Below are 22065 nucleotides of genomic sequence, written 5' to 3' on the forward strand. Positions count from 1 at the left end.
GTTTATCAATTTAATATGGTCGAAAAAACATGTTTTTTGAGTCAAAAATCCGTTCCTGTCAATAATATTTATACCCAGTAAGGTATACAAAACAAATTTAAGTATTAGTCAGTTAAGATGCTTTTTGTGACAACCCCAACCCCCTCCAATGCTATATCAAACTTCATCAGAAAGAAACCATTTTAAAGATTTTTTTGACCGCTCGTGACGAATAATAAAGAGACCCTACACATTCGGTTGTTTTGTCAAAAAAAAAAAAAAAAATACTTTTTGGGCAATCACAAATTGCTTATTGTTTTTAATTGACCGTTGAATAACGTCCGTCATGTGATTGTATATTTCTATGCTTATAACGCAGGCTTCATGTGCCTCGGAATCGAATTATTTACAAACAACCTTTTCAAATTTATACAATCTTTTTTACGTGAAAACAGTAACCAGTACACAATATCCAGCATCCAGTACATAACATCCAGCATCCTATCTCTAGCAATTATTTGAATTTTGACGTCTTGAATTTAAAATATTGTTGCAATAAAGCCATTAGTAGAAGCCGATGAATAGGATCCTATCACATTCATTCATCTCAAAATTCAAACTAGTGTTTTTTACTACGTATTGATTCCATGCACTGTATCCCAAAACGCCAACACATTAGCTCAGTTGGTTAGAGCGCCGTGCTAATAATGCGAAGCTAATGGTTTTTGAATCCCCATGAGCTAAAAATATCATTTCAATGATTTATTTTCCTAATCTAATTCAAATTTCCCTTATTTGTAATCTAAACACATTCCATTTTGCTGAAGCACTGATCTGCTGTCGTTAAATTCAGAAAACAAAACATTATGTTGCATGAAATGTATTTTTGAAAAACATAATCTTCAGAGAAAAGTAATACGCATCTATTCAATTTCTTTTTTGGGGGATTCTTTCTACTTTCTGAGCCGTAATGTTAAAATGTATTCTTATATATTGCTGATTTACTGGCAGTAAGCATATTAGCGCACTCCTATATTATTATTATTATTTTGCGTATTATATTAAGTAAAATGTTACGTATACAGGGCGATTATAAAATAACGTGAGGTGTTCAGAGCCCTCTAGCAAGTGAAGTATTGAACGAAACATTGCAAAATTTCATGGGCTTAAACAGCAGTCCATGGAATTTCTACAATAAAAGAAATATTACCAAAAGTCAACACCAAGGGGAATTTTGGTGCTGCAAAAGTGTATTACTTGCGAATAATGAAGAATTAAATGCCAAAAAATGCCAATTAAAAGCACACATCAAGTTTTTTGATACAAATAAATGTTGCTTACAAATGAGGTTCAATAAAATCAACAAGAAATTTCAATTTGTAACAAGAGAAGAATTTTACCAAAAGTCGTCAGGAAGAAATTTTGGCGCTGCATCAAGGATTTCTTTCTGAATAATATTCATGTAAGATGGTGCACCACTCCATGTTGGGCTTTAGGTACTGAGTGTATGGCTGCAACATTTCTTTTATAGCAGTTTTATTAGTCTTGCATTTCCTACTGTATGGAGACCGTGGTCGCCCAATGTTTCACCTTGTGATTTTTAACCATGGGGATTTCGTAACGGCGTTGTGTATCTGCGACATGTTCCCGATATTTCAACTTTTGAAACTGAAAAAATGTTACCTGTAAGCGAGATTAATCACCTACCCCCCCCCCCCCCACACACACAGGTGTGGAAAATATTGTGCATTGTATGCAGTACCTGGAAAATCACGATCCTGGTCATATTGAACCTCACTTGTTGGTAAAAATCAGATTTTGTGAATAAAATTGATGCATAATTTATTAGTTAGCATTTAATCCTTCAATGGTCACAGTAATGCACTTTTTCAATACCAAAATTTCCCCTGGTAGCGATTTTTGGTTCTAATTTTTTTTTATTTCATAAATCGAAAGCCCATGGTCCTCTGTGTATGAGCATGAAATTTGGCAGTGTTTCGTCCATTATTTCACTCACTACAGGGCTCTGAACACCACACGTTATTTTTTAACCATCCTGTAGTTTTGAATGCTCCTCCAAAAGATTGTTGCTGGTTTTCCGTCTTCTTACTGACCGCTTGCGAAACAGTTTCACTAAACAACTGAATTACGTGATTACATAATCATTATTGAGGTCAGTATTCGTTTTTTGTGTATTTATCTGTTGGTAAGATACGCTGTGTATGTTTGATATTGTGATTTGTGTGCAAACTTGGTGTATATTGCTTGTACAGTTGTAAAACTTTTGTTTTCTATGATCTAATCGTCATGTCAACAATTAACCCATTGCAAACACAAATTGAAACTTAATATATACCTTGGAGATAACTAGTTTACCTTAAGTTAAAATTGCTCATAATACTGATGTGGCAAGTAAAAAATTCAATTTGTTTTAAAATTTAAATTTGTTTTTTAATTAAGTGTCATAATCTAAGCAAATGTAACGAAAAAACTGAAAATATTCATTTAGTTATTTTTCGATGACTTTTTCAAATATTTAAATAACATATTAGTTTTTGGTCAACATTACTGTAATTTGTTCATAAAAAATCGGTCATTGAAAGGTATTTTTCCGACTTAAGGTTATCTTATTTATGAGCGTTTTAACAAAGAAAAAGTTTTTCGAACTTTGTAAAAAAAAAAAGAATTCATATTTTCCAAAATACTTTGTAAATTGTCTTTTACTATCCTAAAATTCTGATTTAAAGACAACTGTATGAGCTTTTTTAAAAATATTTTTTATTTTATTTGAACAGCTCCAAAAGTTTTAAAATGGAAATTTTTCGAATAAAAACGTAATTCGCACGGTAAAATGAGCTTGAGCCATAATGATTCTTAATTAAAATACTTCTTACAAGAATACGAAATCTAGAATTTTATACGGATCCTTGGTCCCCTATCTTTTACTTAAGGAAATATTTTGCATAGAAAAATAATTCCAGCCTAAAAAATTTGAAACATTTTCGACCAAAGCATAAGGAGATATTCGAGTTCAAAATTTTAAGGGACCATACAAAAGTTAGAACTTATCGCTCTTCCAGAATAATGATAGGTCATTGAATTAAAAAAGCAAAATGTTATTTTTTTTCATTGCTATCGGAAACTAAATGTAAATGTTTAGCTACGATACGCAAAAAAATCCCTATAAAAGCTCGTACTATTCAAAAAAAAAAAAAAAAAGCACTTTATGCTCAAATATACAGTCGGACCTAGATTTAATGAATTCAACGGGACCAAACCTTATATACGTTGCGCAAAAATATCCATGATTAGAAGGTGCACACTTTTTATTCAGCAATTCCGCGACTTACTACACATTAGTTAATTTGAAAATTTAAAGTACGGAGTAGTAGATGTTTGACAATTTCCTTGATACTTGACTCGAAATAATTCTCTTTCGACTTTGTGGAGAAAAGTAAATACTATGTAATTTACAGCCTGTTGCATGAGATATGTTTTTACAGTTTCCATGCCATGTAAAGCATTTGAAAAAGTAACAGCTTTAATGGGAGTTTCATTATCGCCTTCTGCATCAGAATCGCTATTCATTGGTTGCCCCCCTCGCCCGTCAAAAATGGCTGATTTCAAGAAAATAATTTCTCTGCTTCGACAAAGATGGATGTATAATTTTAAAATACAATGTTTCGCAACCCAAATTAACAAAAAAAAAAAAAAAAATGCTGTTGAAATAGTTCGTTAATTCAGGGTTTATATTCGGTAAATAGGGGGTTTTGCCTTCATTTAGTTGGAAAAAAAGAAAAATTAAATCGCGAAGATCGTTAAATAGATGTTCGTTAAACCGGAGTAAGACTTTAATTTAAAACCCTTATAAGCAGCTATATCTCTCCCAAAAGGTGATATGTCTGCGTGTGTAAATTGTTGTGAATCAAAAAACACTGCGTACCATATCTCGATGAACACTGGTCATACTAATGTCACACAACAGATCGTACTAGAAAACATGTCATGCTAATGTCAAAGAGGAATTGACTTATAATGTCCAAATCTCTACCTTTATTACCGTTATGGTATATAAAAAATTATGGCAACGTAGTACTATTTCAATAACAATCTTTTAACTCTGACTTCAGACTAATTTATCAATAAGGTCGCTTTGACTACATAACGTTTTGTAACAACTTAGTTTCAAGTACTAACCAACTGTAAAAATTAATGACAGAAATATCATCATCATCATCAAAATTAACAACAGCAGCAATAACAATAATAATAATGATAATAATAGTAATAATAATAATAGTAATTTAAAAAAGAAATAAGTAAAGCTAAATAAATAACTAAGTAAATATAAACGATGTTATTGAAAAAATAACAACTATATATATAAATCTACTTCATTGACCTGAATATCTTCAGCAACTTCAGAATTACTTATTCAGTTTTAACACACCAAATCGATACTGTTAAAGTGTGGCTCAAGTAAACAGGTGTCTGTTGAGCAATTGTTCATAAATTATGCAAAAAAATAAAAATAAAATAAATCTACATTTCACTCAAATCTCTTAAATACTGTAAAATTATAATAATCTCTCAGAAATACTACAAAAGCTTTAGAAATTAATGAATACTATAAAACAGAGCCCAGTTAAATGTACGGGGAGCGTATGATAATCCAAAATTATTGTTCTCAGCGACAAGTTGTTTAAAGGTGTCCAAAAATTATTGAAAAAAAATAATTTTCACAATTTATAATAACAACTAAAATACTCATTGACCTGAATCGCTTGAGCAACTTCAGAATTACGTATATAGTTTTTCAACACACCAAATCGAGACTATGAACACATGAATCAGATAAAAAGATGTTTGTTTAGCAATTGTTTACAAATTATGCAAAAAAAAAGAAAAAAATAATAATTTCGTGTTTTACTCAAAACTCTTAAATACTGCAAATGTATCATAAGCTCTCGGAAATATTACAAAAATGTTTATGAAATTGATGAATACTTTAAAACAGAGCCCAGTTTAATATACGGAAAGTGTAAGATAATTCAAACTTATTGTTCTCAGCGACAAGTTATTTATAGGTGTCCAGAAATGGTTTTAAAAAATAAGTTTCACAACTTTTCCAAATCTAGGATTTAGTGCTTCACTCAACGAAAAAGGTTTCGGAACATGAATAGTTATGACTCTTCAAAATGCTGAGCTCAGGAAGGGAAGGAGGGGAGGGGGGATGATATGACACTTTATATTTTTATCAACTGGTGAAATGTGAAGCAGTTATTTCTTCTTTGTGTTCTTGAAACAGATTTATTCCTTATTGTTGGACAAAACAGAGAAGGAAGTGCTATGAATGAAGTTCGGTTGCTGACCGAACATATTTTTAAAATTATTTTATGAAAAAAGGGACGGATGTTTCGAGTGAAGTATTTTCCATCGTAAATAGTACCGATGTCATATGTGTTTGACTTATTTTTAATAAAACATTTTCCGAAAAATCGTTGTGAAGTTAATTGATATAGTACAAAGAACGTTTATGGCAGCAAGATTAAAAACAACAAATACATTTTTCGGTTAGTTTTTTTTTCCGATTGTAATTAGATAAATTAATTCCATATTATTAGTCTTCTCAAATTGTTTTTTTTAAATAAATCTTTAAACCATTGCTAAAACATGTGTCTTCTTAAAGATAAAAGTTTAAAATGTTATGGAAATTTATAATTTCCACACAAACTAATTCTATGATTTCCCACTCTTTCTTACTTCTATTTCAAGAAAAAAATATTAGAAATTATTTCATTTCGTACCAAAAAGCTTATTTAAGCTTATTTTATAAACATGTATAAGGTATAAAAACGTAAACTAAACTTGAAAAAAAAAATACACGTTGTTAAAACAAAGTACGTATACAGACACGTCCTAACTAAAACGCCATAAAAGTAAAGTAAACTCCCAAAATAACGTTGATTTTTTTTTTGGCTCAGAAAAAACTGACTTTTTCTCTGTCTAATTCTCTACAGATCATGCGTCCAAGCAGGGCTTTGTTTTACTAATGTAGTATTATTTTTCTATGTCTAGTAAAATTTCACATTAGACAAAAATCAGGAAACGTGTGAAGAAAATTAGTTCTTAAGATTATAAGATTTCCCCAGTGAAATGCTTTGTGTTCTAATTTCAAAAGGGGGGCTTGAGTCCCTACTGGCCCCCATATGGGCGCCCTTGCCTCGTTTCAATGCAAGAACAAGAAATGCTATAGTATACACACTAAAATCAAGTCACACAGTGGTGACGTCGTGTCTTTATGGAGAATATAGACTTGATAAGATAATTAAGAGATATCGCCAAGTGTCCAACTTTAAGCCATTACTGTCCCGGGGATTATCATTAATTCACGTGACAACCAACAGCAACATTTAGCCGGATATAAATACACACATATACAGATAAATAGATGTGGTTGGATTTTAAAAGGATATTCTTAAATATTTCATTAAAAATTCCGTGTGGCTCTTGAAGCCTTAGTGGCTCACTAAATTTTTGAATACTAAGATAGACCAACAAGTAAATGAAAATTTCATAATTATCTCCTTTTTAACATATTATAACATAGTTAAAATGTATAGGGTTTGACACAATGTCTGTAAAATTAAACTTATATACTATTTTAATTTTTTAGAAACTTTACGGTACTAAATTAGGTTATTGAATATTAATAGAAAAAGTGAAGCGGTTCAGTAAACGAACCCCTCAATCATTGGAGAAATGCAACATTTACTACAGTTGGAGCAAACTCAACCTGGTAGCATTGTGAAAGGCTACGCAGATCTTAATCACAGCAATACGACGCTGCCAGGTTAGGAGTTTGCCTTGACTATAGTCATTTTATTCTTAGAAAAGTATTGAAGAAAGTTACTACTGCCAACTCATCCAAAAAAAGTTTTTAATCTTACTTTAAAAAATGAACAAAGAACACGTGATCTTCTTTCGCGGAGGGGTGTATTCATTTACTGGTTGGTACACGTTCACTAATTTTTAAATTGTCCTTAAATATTATTCATTTCTTATGTCAGAAAGAAATCTAACTCAACTGCTGGAAAGGAGATACAATGAAAGTGTTTCTAACTGGTCGCTGATCTTCTTTTAATCATTTAATGCAATTAATAAGTTTCAATACCGTTGTAAAGGCTAAGTTAAGCCTTCAAGAGTACCTCATTGATTTTATATAACGTTGGGCCGATGTGAAGTTAATCGATAGTGACCAATGACATTATTAACATTGCTTCCAGTACAGGATTTCCTATTTGACGTTTAACGATCTCATTATGGTGAATGCCACATGTAAGTTTAAGTAAATACTGAAATCGACTATATGTTGTATAAATTCCTGCGAAACAATACGAGTATGTTTTTTCTGCCTATTAAAGAGCTATTATTTTAAACATTTAATTACTACAGAGATAATAATTTGTTACACCTCATGTTATCGACTTTTGGCTTGCTGTATCTTTTCAGTCTTAAAATGTTCTTTCTTATTTATGTACTGATCTAAAAAAAGCCACTAACATTTTTTTTTCATAGTTGCTTATGTGCTTTTTTAACTAATTGAAATACGGTTTAAACACAGAACCAATTACATTTTACCCCCACCTAAGTTCTGTATAACCATCTTTTTATACTGTTATAGTAAATCTTTGAACATAAAACTAAAAGGTTTTTGACACAATAGCCTTTTTTGAAATCACTACAAGACAGAGTGAAATTTGAAGTGACTTATTAAATTGGAGTCCATTTGGGAACAAAATTGTGTCCAAATTTGGCATGGAACATCATATGCTAAATTCAGTTTAGGGATTTATCGACTTTAGAGAAGATTTCTACAGTATGTTCACCATTTGTGGAAATTTCAATCGGCAATCTAAAAATGCCTTTTTTCTTCGGTTCTTAGTAGCTTGGGAACCGCGAGCATTTTTAGAATTGTTTTGCACTTCAAAAAAATTCTGACCCATAGTTAATGGATTAATCATACGTAAATTACCTAATTATTAATTACAAGCAATTAACTAAACATTATTCTTTACATTAATGTTATCATGTTGTATTCACATAACAGTCACATATCGTGGGGCGCATAGGCGTCGGAACCGGGGGAGCTGGGGGAGCTTGAGCTCCCCCTGGAATATTTCAAACCGGCTCAGCTCCCCCGAAAAATTCTAGCACTGCAGCTTATTGCCGTACATTGATTTCCTCAAACCTGATTTCAAAAATGTGATCTGCCTTTTTTAGGAATTTCGTAATTTTCACCCAATAAGCAACAAAAGCAGGGAGCAGACGGAGTGGTCAGTGCACTTGAATTCAACTTCACCCTTTTTTTACTGTTAAAACATCTCTTGGTTCCAGAAATGCGGAAAAGTGGGCTCTACCCCGCGGCCTGCGAAAATCAGTACCAGTACCAATATGGATTTGCTCCCCACCTTGAGCTCGTGTTTCGGCTTTCGAGAGCGGCATTGCAGTTCAGTTCATATTCTTATTAGTTTTACATGCGGTTTTTTTTTTTTTTTCCAATGCGGTGGCGAATCCAGAATTTTGTTTTGGGGGCGGCTGAGGTAGTTAAAATTCTTACTGAGGTCTCCTTGTCATTACCAAAGTTTATCGATGTAAACAAAAGTGTTCTGTATCATTATCTGCTATCTAGGGATGCTAATGACTAATGAATCTTTCTGAGTTACATTTGAAATTATCTAAAATTTGGTATTCAGTGTTAAAATTCTAAATTTTAAATGTATATTCAAAGTTTTTTCATTCGTTTAGACATATTTGTTATGCAACTTGAAGGCAAAATTTTCAATTCTTGTTAAGGATGCAAAATAATTACGCTGACAAGGTAATGTAAATGAAATAGATGAAAGAAAAGCTGAAAGATGTTAAACAAATAGTGAAAAACAGCGAGAAAGAAGACAAAATTTTAAGAATTGATATTAAACACGAAACTTAAAGAGAGAGAAAGAAAGAAAAACAAGTAGCTATTATATCTACACTTTTTTCTCCTTTCCTTCTTTCAGTGAGTAAATGTATAAATATTTGGAACTGGTAGGGAAAAAGTTCAGAAATTTGAAGAGAAATTTAGGAAAACTAACACTCCTCTTACTATCGCAAATTTGTGTATCAACCTTAAGAAGAGCGAAAACAAATTAACTGATAAAGATAGAATGGATGTAGGAAATTATATGCATAGACAGAGGGTGAAAGAATTTGTTTCTGGTATGGGGGTGGCTGCAGCCTCATAGCCCCCCCCCCCATGGATTTGCCATTAGTCCAATGATCACAAAAAGAGATAATAATGAGCCAGTTTGGCATTTAAATATGAATAACATGGAAGGTGCTCCAGACATGACTGAAAAAAGGTTACTAAGGTTGTTTGTACTTGTTCAAATAATGTTGAACTTGTTCAAATAATTTCAACTTTCCAAAAACTTACAGTGGCTCCCAAAATTATTCGTACACTTACGATTTTCAATGAAATACGCCATTATCGATTCGTTAAAATTAATATTTTGGAACGGGTATTTAATTATAAGATCTATGATTTATTTTTTAACAAAATTACATAAAAATTGTTATTATTATAATAAAATTTGATTTTTAAGAAATCAATAATCAAAAAGTGCCAGAAACTTAATCTCACAAAAGTCTTCGTACACTTTGAAAAAATGTCAAAAAACTAATAAATAATCTAACTTTTTACTAAGTTATTATTTAGTAGAATATCATGCAGTATCAGCAACAGCTTTTAATTATCTGGGAATAGATTTCATTGTTTTTTTCTTTTCTTTCTTTCTTTCTTTTTTTTTTTTTTTTGAACAATTTCTGAGTAAGTGTTCAGCCGCACTTCGAGTCTTACTGTTTCTAATTCGTTTTCCGTTTCAATAGTGTATTTTCGTAATATATCCACCAGATGTCGCCCAAATATGTTCTATTAAGTTTAAATCTGGCGATTGAGGAGATATTTCTAAGCTTAATGACAATGTTTGAGGCACCAAACGCAAACGTGTGCTTCTTATCGTTATTTTGATTTAAAGAAAAAAACGAAGTTGTTTCCGATTGCCAAATTTTGGGCTAATAATTTAAAATTATTTTTAAAAATATTTCACTGAACAGCATGATTCATCGAAAAATTTCAAACTTCCAAGTCCTGCACCCTCACACCAGAACACCTTCCTGATTAACTGATCCCAACTAAGTTCTTTAGATTTAATTTCTCATTTTTTTTCTATTTACAATTATGCAACAATTTAACCCAAAATGTTGAATTTATTTTTATCTTTAAGTAAGACGTTGTTCCAAAATGTTTTGAGCTTATTTATCATTGATTTTACGGCGGGAAACGTAAGCTTTCTGTTTTTCGCACGAACAAGAAAATTTCTGCAGGAAGAGGTCCCATTTAATCCAGGTAATCAGAGAACTTGGCGAATAATTTTAGGGGAAAATTAAACGAAAATGTTTCATTCAATTCTGCAGAAAATTTTTCATCAATCAAAGGTGTATTTTTTATCATTTTTTTTAACTGTATATCTCCGATCACGCTTTGTTAACTTTGCATTAGACATTTTCTTATACTTTGTTTTCGATCCGATTCTTGTCTTTAAAGCATTTTATCAAGCACTTCACTATAGAATGGTATAAATTAACTAATTTAGAGACATTTCAAACCAATTTACGACTACTGAGAGAGAAAAAACATCAAATTTCGAATTGTGTTTTTGGTTTATGCGCATAGCTGTCATTTTAAAATAATAAGCAGAATATTAGGGCATAAATAAACAAAAAATTAAAGCCAAATGACTTTACAGTGTGTCATCACAATGCAAAAATAATAAAAAAACAACTTATGATAATTTTAATCATGAATTTGTTCGAAAATATTTCAGTGTGCGATGACTTTTGTGGCGTATTTTTTTCTCTAACCCTTCGTCTTTTGACAAATTTCAAAAATAAAATCTGGCAATATTTTGAAAAAAACTCCTGGGTTTTATTCAGAATGGCATAGGAATTTAGTGAAAAAAAATGGACTTCATATTCGAATCCAGTTTCGCGTTATTTTGATTTTACTGCAAAATTTCAAGGTGTACGAACACTTTAGAGAGCCACTGTATCTCATTTTAAGTTATCTGACCCCCTCAGATTATATTTTACGAAGTTACAGTTATTTTTGTTTCTTGAGCAATCACGATTGTTTATTGCTTTCATTTGACTGTTTTGATGTGCTATCATTTTATTTTACCGCCAGCACCCTCTGCAGCACCACCGTCGACCGGCCTCACGATGCTGCTCCTCTAGCGAAAACCATCTCCAGGTAGCGTCAATATCCTACACTTACACGCATACATACACGCAAGTACAAACACATACACACATACATACACCTACACACATACACAAACACATACACACACACGCATACATACGGACATATACACACACAACTACCCACACACTCACGCCTGCACACAGACACAAACACATATGCCTATACACACATACACATTCCCCCCCCCCTACCACAAACACTCATACACACAACTACCCACACGCTCATGCCTGCACACAGACACAAACACATATTCCTACACACACATACACATTCCCCCCTACCACAAACACTCATACACACAACTACCCACACACTCATACCTGCACACAGACACAAACACACGCACACACCCTCGTGATTGCGAAAAACATAATTTGAATTCCAGATGTCAAAATTCAAATTTTTTTTTTTTTTTGCTTTCTTAAAATTACTATTTTTTCATCACTTACAGATATATTTTTATGCCAAAATTGTTACCTTTCATCTATTATTGCAGAAAAAAAGCCAACAATATTTTATAGTTTCTATCAAAGACTCAAAGACTTTAAACTAAAAATTTATCTGAACAATATAATATATAGTGAACAATTCATTTTAACACATATCCAACGTTCTGTTTTTCCACCCTCCTGTTTCATCTATTCCCCTTTTTCTAGTTCTCAGAAAATAAGAAAGTCTTCCAAATGTTACGCTGTCGAAGCCTCCCCTTTCCTCCATAATTATTACAGAGCGCCTCAAATTTTGTTTTCAAGGCTCAATTCCCTGAAAATTCCCGGAAGAGAGTCCTTTGAATGCCTTGCCCTCCAACAACATGGAAGATTATGTAATATTCCGTTTTTGGGACTTCAATTTCAAAAAAATTGCTGGACCCCTAACGCCAACAAATATGATCCACAGTCGCGTTTTTCAGCAACTACAATTTCGAAAAAATTAAGAAGAAACCTCTGAACCTTTTCTGATTACATCACTGAAAAACGCTCTCTATTAGGACTTCAATTTGGAAAAATTTCAAGAGTAGAGCCCTAGTACAGCCTTTTCCCCTGCCATCATTGAAGGTTGTCTACAATTACGTTTTGAGGACTTCCAATTCGAAATATTGGGACGGAGATGTAAATCGTTCGAAAAATCGATCGAGGACAATCCTTCGAGTCATATTTTCATTAAAGGCAACAAATATGGTATATAATCGCGTTTTAAGACATTAATTTCGAAAATTTTTCAGGGAGGGTATTCGAACCTTTTCTCCCCTTAACATTATCAAAGATCACCTATAAGTTCGATTTTAGAACAAGAAATTTGAAAATTTTCCGGGAGAGACCCCGAAACACCTCTATTTCTATACGTGCTCATCTTCGAGTACTAACCGACTCCTTTTCAAAACCAGAAGTTTAATCACCTCATTCTCTCCATAAACAGTTGTATATATACACTATTCAATAAGAGATGGAAGCTTCGAAGCCAATTTTTTATGGGGAAACACGTTTAAAAGCCTCCCTCCCCCCCCCGCCCCCCCCCCCCAAAAAAATATTTTCTGGTTGCGCATCTGCTTCTGCCCCTTAGATTCCAGACACTTCTTATACTCTGTCCCAGCTCCCCCTACTTCTACAAAGTTCCTACGCCTCTGGCTGGGGCGAATGCTACAAGTAGGTTTTAATTCAGTGTTTGTAGCAATCATCCTCCTGCTTCTAGGAAAACTAAAAAAAATTAACTTTTTTTATTTTTTACCGCTTTTGGGAAATATGAAAACTTGATGTAAATGTTATTAAAATCCATTTCCAAATGTTTGATGATTGGGAGCGATTATGTCTTCTTTCGAACAAATTTTTTTTAATCAAAAGTGAAAAATTCCATTTTCTAAGCCCTGCTTGAGGTTACTAAGTTGCAGTACTGAGCCGATTAAGTGTACTAGTAGGTTAATAAGTTTCGAAAAGTACCTGAGAAAACTCTCGGTAATCAGAAAGCGCAGTTTGTTCTGCAACAATTCTCATGACAACAACAAACTCGATTCTAATAGCAATGCATCATGAGAGCATTTTAAAGAAGTATATGATATTCTGATAAAACGATCAACAAAGACAGTTCGTCAAAAAGAAATATAAACCTAAATATTCATGTTTCCCTGCTGTCGAATCATATCCTCCTGTGCTTTAATTAACTCATTTCATTTTTTTTATCAGCAAAATTCAAGCAAAATATATCTGTTTCAAATGCAAGAAATTTGATTCAAACGTTCAAACTCAAGAGTTCTTTACTCTTTAAATCAATAGTTTAAACAATTATCCTATAAAAACTCGAAATCGAATGCAAATAGCTATGAAGACGATTTAAAAAAGCATATTCCAGTTCTATTTTAAATGGAATTGACAAAGACTGTTTTCGGTACATTTGAACAAGAGATACCATAATTAGATAATTAGTCCATGTTATAAAAGACTAGTGCAGAATTTCTTTACTCCATTTAAAAAAAACCTTTTATTCTAGAGAATTCTTCACATCCGTAGAATACCTATTCTTTCCTTAGAGATACTCGAAATAAATCATGAATATTCTTGTCGCATTTGAAGAAACGTAATTTCGGGGAAAGAAATGCGCGACTCCATTACAAAGTTTTCTAATTAGCTTTTGAGAACGACGTTTAGCTAGACGAGATACTTGAGGACTTGTTCCAGTAAAAAAAAAAAAGTATAAATGCATTTTTAAGAGTAACGTAAGATGAAGCTGTTTCAAGCGTAGTTTTGAATGCGGCTTTGAAACTTTTAGATGGTTATTTAAAGTTTCATATCTAATTATCTTTTCCTTGAAATATATCATACATTTTGTTAAAGTATACGGTTTAAATATTTTAAAGATATTTATAAAACAGTATGTTTTATTTTTTTTAATCAGCAAACTATCTGTGTATGTATGGAAACCAACTAAGAATATATTTCACAAAATATACGGTATCAAACGAAAGAAGTGTGTCAAAAGTAGTTACTTTACTCTTAGAACTTTAGCGTTTTTTTTCTTTCTTTTTTTAAATTTAGTTTAATTTCCATTAATTAAAGGTAGCTGCTGTGCACTCACTGTTGACTCTGAGCTAACTTGAATGAATTGCTGAGAGTTTAAATCATGCATGTAAATTTTAGCAAAATTTAACAATCTATACCTTTTTCATTCACCTGTGTTAATGTCGAACTTTCATTAATTATTTTTCAGAGGAAAAAGTAAAACTTTAAATCCCGTATATACACTTTTTCTTCCGCATTTATACATTATTTTTTTGTAATTTCTTTATGTGACTGAAACTTAAGCAGAATAGCTCTTAATTAGAGGCAAATACATGGCGGTTCCTATGCAAAGGGACTGGGACCAGAAATTATGTCACTTAAATAGAGCTTGTCCCTTAAAAGAGGTTCTTCTATAGATGTTTTTTTAATCTATTGTACAGTTAACGAAATAATTGAGTTTCAATAAGAGATGACATTTTCTCAGGAATTCACTAGGTCTTAAAAATGGCGTGGAGCCAATATGCAGCCACACACGAAGTAAACAAGAGCTGAAAATGTAATGTGGGGCACAATAAATTGGTAAAGATAACTTATCTTCTGCAAAATAGACAAACTAGACATTTGTTTTCAAAATCACAGTACCGAAAGAAAAAGCAAAGAGAAATATTTTATTTAGAATAAAATTTGCATTGAAACTTTTTTTTTTGTTTGTTTTTATCAGTAAAGTTATATATTCAAGAAAAGTTAAAAAATGTCCTCTTTTTTTTGGGGGCAAAGTGAAAAATAAATACTGGAAATATTTTCTATTAGAATTTCAAAAATATTTTAACCAAATGAGCAAGTTAATAATCAAAATCAATGAATAAAAGAGTAAAAAATGGAACGATAAATGAATGAAAAACTAGGTTAATTTATTAATTTATGAGAATAATCAATTAGTGGTTAAAATAGTAAATGAATAAACAAAAAGGGAATGAATGAATATGTAAGTGATTTAGTAAATTATTAAAAAAGCAAGCAAAAATTGTGATAAAAATTATAAATAAAAATATGCTTAATATTATCTAAATCAGTCTGCACTGGAACTTAACCTACCAAAATTAATCTTCAAAAAGTTTGTTACAAATGCGTCTTTGATTAATAATAGCAATTTTTGATAAACTATTGAATGTAATATGTGTATCAAATTTTGAAAATGACATGTATTTTTCCATACCTCGGTCTGTAGAAATAAACTATATATTTGATATCATAATAAAATATTGCTACATAGGTGACGTTGCAAACGATGAAAATATATAGCCATTTGACTTTTCCCATCTCTTTCACTTTACCAAATATTATCTTTATGCAAACGTATGTTCGAATCAGTCAAACAATTAAGATTCTTTCAAATATTATCTAAGAGGATGGTAAGGTTCGACCTTCAAGATTATTTTTTTCTGAATACAGTTCTCTTTTTACTTCGTACACGAAAGTACATTTTTTTTTAAAGTAAAGGTTATATGTCAAAATCTACTTTGCTTAGAAATAAGAAGCCTTTAATTAGAACTAAAATATAATATGCAAAACAGACGTGAATATATTTCGTTTGCTTTGTACATATCTCTCAAAATCTCGTAAATATTTAATAAAATTATCAGAGAAAGCCAACCGTGTCGGATCTTGCTCTAATGTTACTTGTTCAGTTAATTTCATTTCATATCTCTATATATGCGATGGGAAAATGCAACGAAAAATTCTTAAAACGTGCAAAGCAGCAAATCCTACTGGTTTCACAGAAATCCATGTGATTCACTGAAAGATTAAATAAGACGTCTGTTTTAAATATTTTACAGCTTGATTTATCTCCCAGCAGTTACAATTTCCCCTATGAATTCCAACTGGCATTTAATCTTTTCGATACCAGGCTGAAAAATAAGCCTTATATTACGCGTTGAAAGCATCTCATTTTTCCACACAAGCGGAACAGAATCGATTTTGGTTGTCGGGAAAATGGATGACATTGTCTTATAGAAGGAAAATAGAGAATAAACGAGCTTTCTATTAGAGTACATGTAAAGCGAATTCTTAGGCAAAATGAAAACTTTCTATCAAGGCCAAGTAGCTGTGATAAACAAATACTAGCTATTGTAGTGTTCGTGGTTGCTTTATGGAATGATACTAAGATGGTGTACTTAGTTTTTTCTTGCAAGAGGTGAAATGAGGGATTTTCATTGAAGAATAAGATACTGTTATACAGGGTCTTGCACTCATAAAGATTAGTTTTTTAAATACTCAATTATTTATACATATTTATATTTTGTTATCCGTGTCTCATCAAGTTTTTTTCTCCCTCGGTACAATGTTAACTAAAGGCATATGGGCGGCACTTACAAAAGTGAAATGTCCATTTCCTTTAGGGTCCCTCATACAGAGTATTTGTATGTTGGCGTGTGAATATCGGTTTTTCTTTTCTTTTCTTTTTTTTGCACAAACTGTTTAAAAAGTATTTCACTAATGAAGAAAATTTATTTGAAAATGTATTTGATTATTTATTTTATACATAATTCGTTTTTGTTTTGTTTGGTACAGTATTATCGGCAATACTAACTATTATTTACATGCAGGTGGTGCTAATATTAAAAACAGAAAGTGACGTGTATGTAAGGAAAAACTGTCCTGGACAATGACAAGAGGTCATCCCTAATACGGTAGGATATTGCCTGCTCCTCACTCCCCCAGATGTGTGTGTGTCACACAGACTTAATCTGTTCTCATCTGTAAGGAGTCCATAACTCCATTAAATATCTATCCGATTTTAGCTTTCCCAAGACCACGAAAAAAGTCTTCTTCAATAAGCAGGTGGTAATGGTACACTGCACAGTTGACAAGTTGACGTGTAAACAGATCGCTACTTTACATCCCCTTTGTACACCTTAAAACACGATAATGGTCATCCAGTGCATGTGTGTTGCAATTTCTCTCGTTGTCTATTGCCTGTTTTCTCTTTCCTATAGGGCAATATATTGGTATTCGACTTACCTAGTTGCTCATGACAGGACCAGTGGTGAACCATCAAACAACTGTTCTGGTAGCTTGAAATGTTTTCCAAAGTTGAAAGACATCTCAAACTCTGCAGCCAACTTGCCCCACTTTGATCTTCCTCAATCTTTCTAAATATTCAAGATCAGCCAAAATCACCCAGAAGTAGTCTTATAGTAGGTTAATCGAAATACACATAGGAAGAAACTGTACGTCAGTAGCTTAAACTGATTTACGCTTTCCCAGAAATACTGAGCTTACGCCGCCAGTGATCTTCACACAGCTTCGACACTCCCCCCATATGTCTACCTGTATATATGCGCTTATGCTACCCACTTGACCCTGATTGGTATTTCAGTCTACTCCGCCTTTTCGTTCCACTGATATACTGCAACTACGTCTTGATTTTTACTCACCAGTGTAGGGTCGGCTGCACTGGTAAATTCTAGAATAAACTAGAACGATTTAACTGGTTTTCTACGAGACGGAGAGAGGGGGTAGCTTAGTGTTTATGCAGAAAAACAACCTGTAACAGTATTAAACAACGAGCTAAAGCACAAAATAGCAAATTGATTGCAGACATGTGTTTCGGGATTTTAAAAAACCCCTTTTTAGGTTCAAAGATTCTTGTGAAAAGTTTTTTTTTTGTGTGACTTTACATTCCAAAGCTTACACTTCGTTACACTGAAAAAGGAAGTCCTTCAAAACCGCGAAACATGTGTCTGCCGTCAATTTGCTATTTTAGGCTTTATCTACGCTTTGCTACTTTGTAGCACAAAGGTCGTTACAATCGTGTTCGAAAGTGAGCTGCAAAAGTCTTTTTAACACATTCAGTTCGTAAAAAAACTAGTGCTTGTAAAAAAAAAAAAAATGTGGCTCAAAAGAGAGAAAAGGTGTCTAACAAGAATGTTACTATAAGAGAATCTCCATGCAAGAAAAATTTGCGTCTTATTCGTTTAAATTACAAACACTTGCCTTAACTAATCACAAATTAATTTTAAGACTAATTTCTTACACTCATTTGCAGACGCTATGCGCTGAACCTAGTTATCATGTATTTCGATTCTTAAAAATAAACTCGAATACGTCTGGGATTGAAAAATAGTAGCACACTCGCAAAGTCTTTTCGAATAAAAACCTTCCTCTTTTACAAAAGTGGCAATTTATAAAGCCTTATCACACGAAACAAATCCATCGGAAACGAAGGCTTAAATTTTATTGTTCCATTGCATTTTAGACAGATGCCGCTGAATACCAGTGTAATTTAAGAATGGGAGCATACGATTTAAGATAAGGAATTCAATTTAGGCAAACAAATACCAAAATCGAGTTTTCTCTAGTTTGTATTTAGATTTATTGAAAATACGTTCCCATGTTTTTTAACAGTCATTTTCTTTTCTTGATGTCTTAAAGATGGTAAATTTGCAAAAATAACCATGAAAAAAAAACTGCTTTCAGTAACTCAGACAGTGTACTTATTTTTTCATTAGTCGACAAAGTTTTACTCGCTTATTGCTGTCGGTTTTACTGACATGTGTGTTAAACATGACACATATTATTATAACCATGATAATAAATCTTCTGTCGTTAATTCAGAAATCGTTGGTTTTTTAAGCCTTACTTTGATCAGAAAAGCAAAAATAAAATAATTATTAGCACAAAACATGAAAGAAGACTTAAGCATCGTAAATAAATAGTAAAAAAGTCAGAAATAAAAATAATAATTATATTAATTTCGCAAAATTAAAAATTGGAATGCTTGGTTTTGAGATGAGGAACAAACAGACAGTCGATCCATATCGCTGTTTGTTGACCAGTCTGTATCCCTAATAACATTTCGATTAACACTTACTCTTTTTTTTTCGAAAGCTCATAGTAAAGACAATTTACTGCCATATTTCATATCTGAGGCAGTGAGAAGCAAAGGGATGCAAGTGGCAAAATTAAAAATTTGGAGATAACCAGTACACATGGTAGGTGAACCTCTCTTCTGTCTTAGGGCAAAAGATAGTACTAGCAGGCCTGGTAGGTACTAATGCATAGCATGATTTCGGAAAAAAATTCAATGAAAGCCTAACATCTTTAAACACGTTTTACTCAAAACTTGAAAATGTCCACTTACACCCCTTTGCTTATCACTGCCTCATCTGGATTCGAAAAAATTGACATTAAATTTTTAACAGTTCAAAAAAAAAAAAAAAAAAACCTTAACGTTAGCGCCTACGATTTAATTTATGGAAACTATAGATCCTGGACGCATTGGCAGAATTTCTTCAAGCAAACGTTGTTGAAAAAAAAAAAAAAAGTTAATGAAGAACATGTACAAAAAATATTTTAAATTTGAAGATATTGAATAAAGTTTTTGAGCAGTTCAAAATTTGTAACACTATCGCCTACAGGGCAATATCAAACCTTCTTGGCTAACCAACAAAAAGTTATTTTTAGTTACAAAACATGGAGGAAATTGTTCTACATAATTCAAAAATATTCATCTTTCTTTGTCCTTTTTCAACATAACCAAAAATCCTCATATATATAATAGCCAATGATCGAGTAACTCTCCTGACATCATCAACAATGAAACTCGCACCACGGCATGATAGTTTGATAATGTGTTTTGGTAATGTTTGCAATGCCGGGAAATACTTTTTTTTGACAAGGCTGAACAAGCTCCGGTAACTTATCTGTTTCATTGCTAAGACTGTGTAAGGTCAACAACGAAAGTTATCCACTGAAGGTTGAGTTGAAGGTTAATCTACTGGAGTTAGGGTTACAATTTCAACTATCAAAATATCACCAAACAGGCAATCGCTTCGAGTAAATGTAGAAGCAACATTCACACGTCATATCTTGATGGACAATTTTCTAGTTAAGAGTATCGTCGCCTCATAGCAACAGTAGGATATCTTAGTGTTGTTTCTGGGATTAGATGTCTTACTGTTGCTCTGAGGCGACGATATATTCCTTTAGAATATTTTCTCAATTTTTGGATTTAAGAAATAGGAGAAACTTTCTCAATCCTTATAAAGACAACTTTGACGAAGTGAAATGAAGTGAACTCAAAGCGCAATTGTTTACAACGTGGAACAATCTTTTTTTTTAATTATTTATTCTTAGGTTGTCCTTTACGTCTTTATTTTTGGAGAAAAAAATGAAAAAGGATAGCTTTTTCTTTTTACTCAAAAGAAGGACAACGAATTCATAATTGTTGAAACTATTTAATTGAGTGGATTTTTTTTATTGTTTTTAAATTTTTGGTAATAGAAGAAAATTCACAGATAAATTCAAGTAAGTTTTTTTTTTAAATAGAAAATGCAACTTTTGTGCAAATTAATTGAAACAAACTCGAAAAAAGATGAGAAGACTAAGAAAAAATTGTATTTATTTAAATTTATATAAAATCAAAAGTTTTTAGTACATAACATGATGTCCAGGACTTTTTATTAACATTTAAACACGATTCGACATGGAATCCACCAATTTTTTTACAATCAGTTAGATTATTTGTGTCCTCGTCCCAGCTGTGAAATAGAACAGTTACTGTCTTTTCCATAGTTGAACAGTCCATATGCAACAGACGGTTCTTGAATATAGCCCAAAGTTTCTCGATTGGATTGATATCAGGAAAGTTCCCAGGCCCTTCTAATGTCTCAATTTGATTCTCTGTCATGAATTTCTTATTTGGATGTACGGAAACAGCCTAAATCCTGATGGAAAATCCCCGTTCCGTCTGGGCATCGTTTTTTCAACTCTAGTAAAATTTTTTTTTTCCAGAACAGTAATATAATGCTCAGAACACATCATACCCTAAAGAGGCTGCAAAGAACCAACCTCAATGTAATCGAAACAACCCCAAAACATCTTCTTTTGGGGTGTTTCACAAATTGCTTCATGTTCTTTCACCAGGAGATCTCCGCACGCGTTGCGTTTTTTTGGCCTGGGACTACTTATTTAAAAGTCCAATTCTTATATTTTTACCCACACTAGTAGCGCTTTCTCTTCATTCGTTTTATCAGAAGCTGTTTCTTCGTAGGGAGATAGGCTGGTCGATAGGCTGCAATAAGGGACCTCCAAGCAGCAGATGAGCTAATATTTGTTTAATTCTCTTTTAAATCTGTATTAAGTGCTGCACTAGTCTCTCGATGGTCTTTTTTACATTGCATAAGTAGAACAGAGTTCTTGGAAAAGAGATTTCTTGTGGCTGTTTTCAATTTTCGGTCACATTTCTCTCTCCGCTTTGCAGATATGAATCCTGTTTCTCTTTTTTGTTTTATAATACGGCTCACGGTTTCAATACGATCACCAACTATCTTTGAAATATCTCTATGAGCTTTTGGCGTCTGTTCGGAAAGAATAGATTTTCGTACGCTTTAGTGGTGTCTCATTCATCTTTGACGACAGTGAAATCTCAACTAATGTCATCATGGCTGCAGTTTTCATCTACAGAAATTCTTGCACATGCGCTCTCAGAACCCCTCTGATTGGTGTAAATTGATGATAGGTATGGGATTTATTCATCTCATCTATACTTATACAACTTTTAGTTTGATTAGTGAAGAATGCTAGGAATGATTATAAAATTAATGGAAAACATACTTTGTTTCAATTAATTTGCATAAGGGTGTACAGTTGCAAACGATTTTGCTTTTTCGATAAAAACTATATATTTTGAAGTGTTAATATTTTAGTTTTCGCAACCCCCCC

Source organism: Uloborus diversus, chromosome 5 (assembly GCF_026930045.1).
Source record: "Uloborus diversus isolate 005 chromosome 5, Udiv.v.3.1, whole genome shotgun sequence".
NCBI classification, from domain to species: domain Eukaryota; kingdom Metazoa; phylum Arthropoda; class Arachnida; order Araneae; family Uloboridae; genus Uloborus; species Uloborus diversus.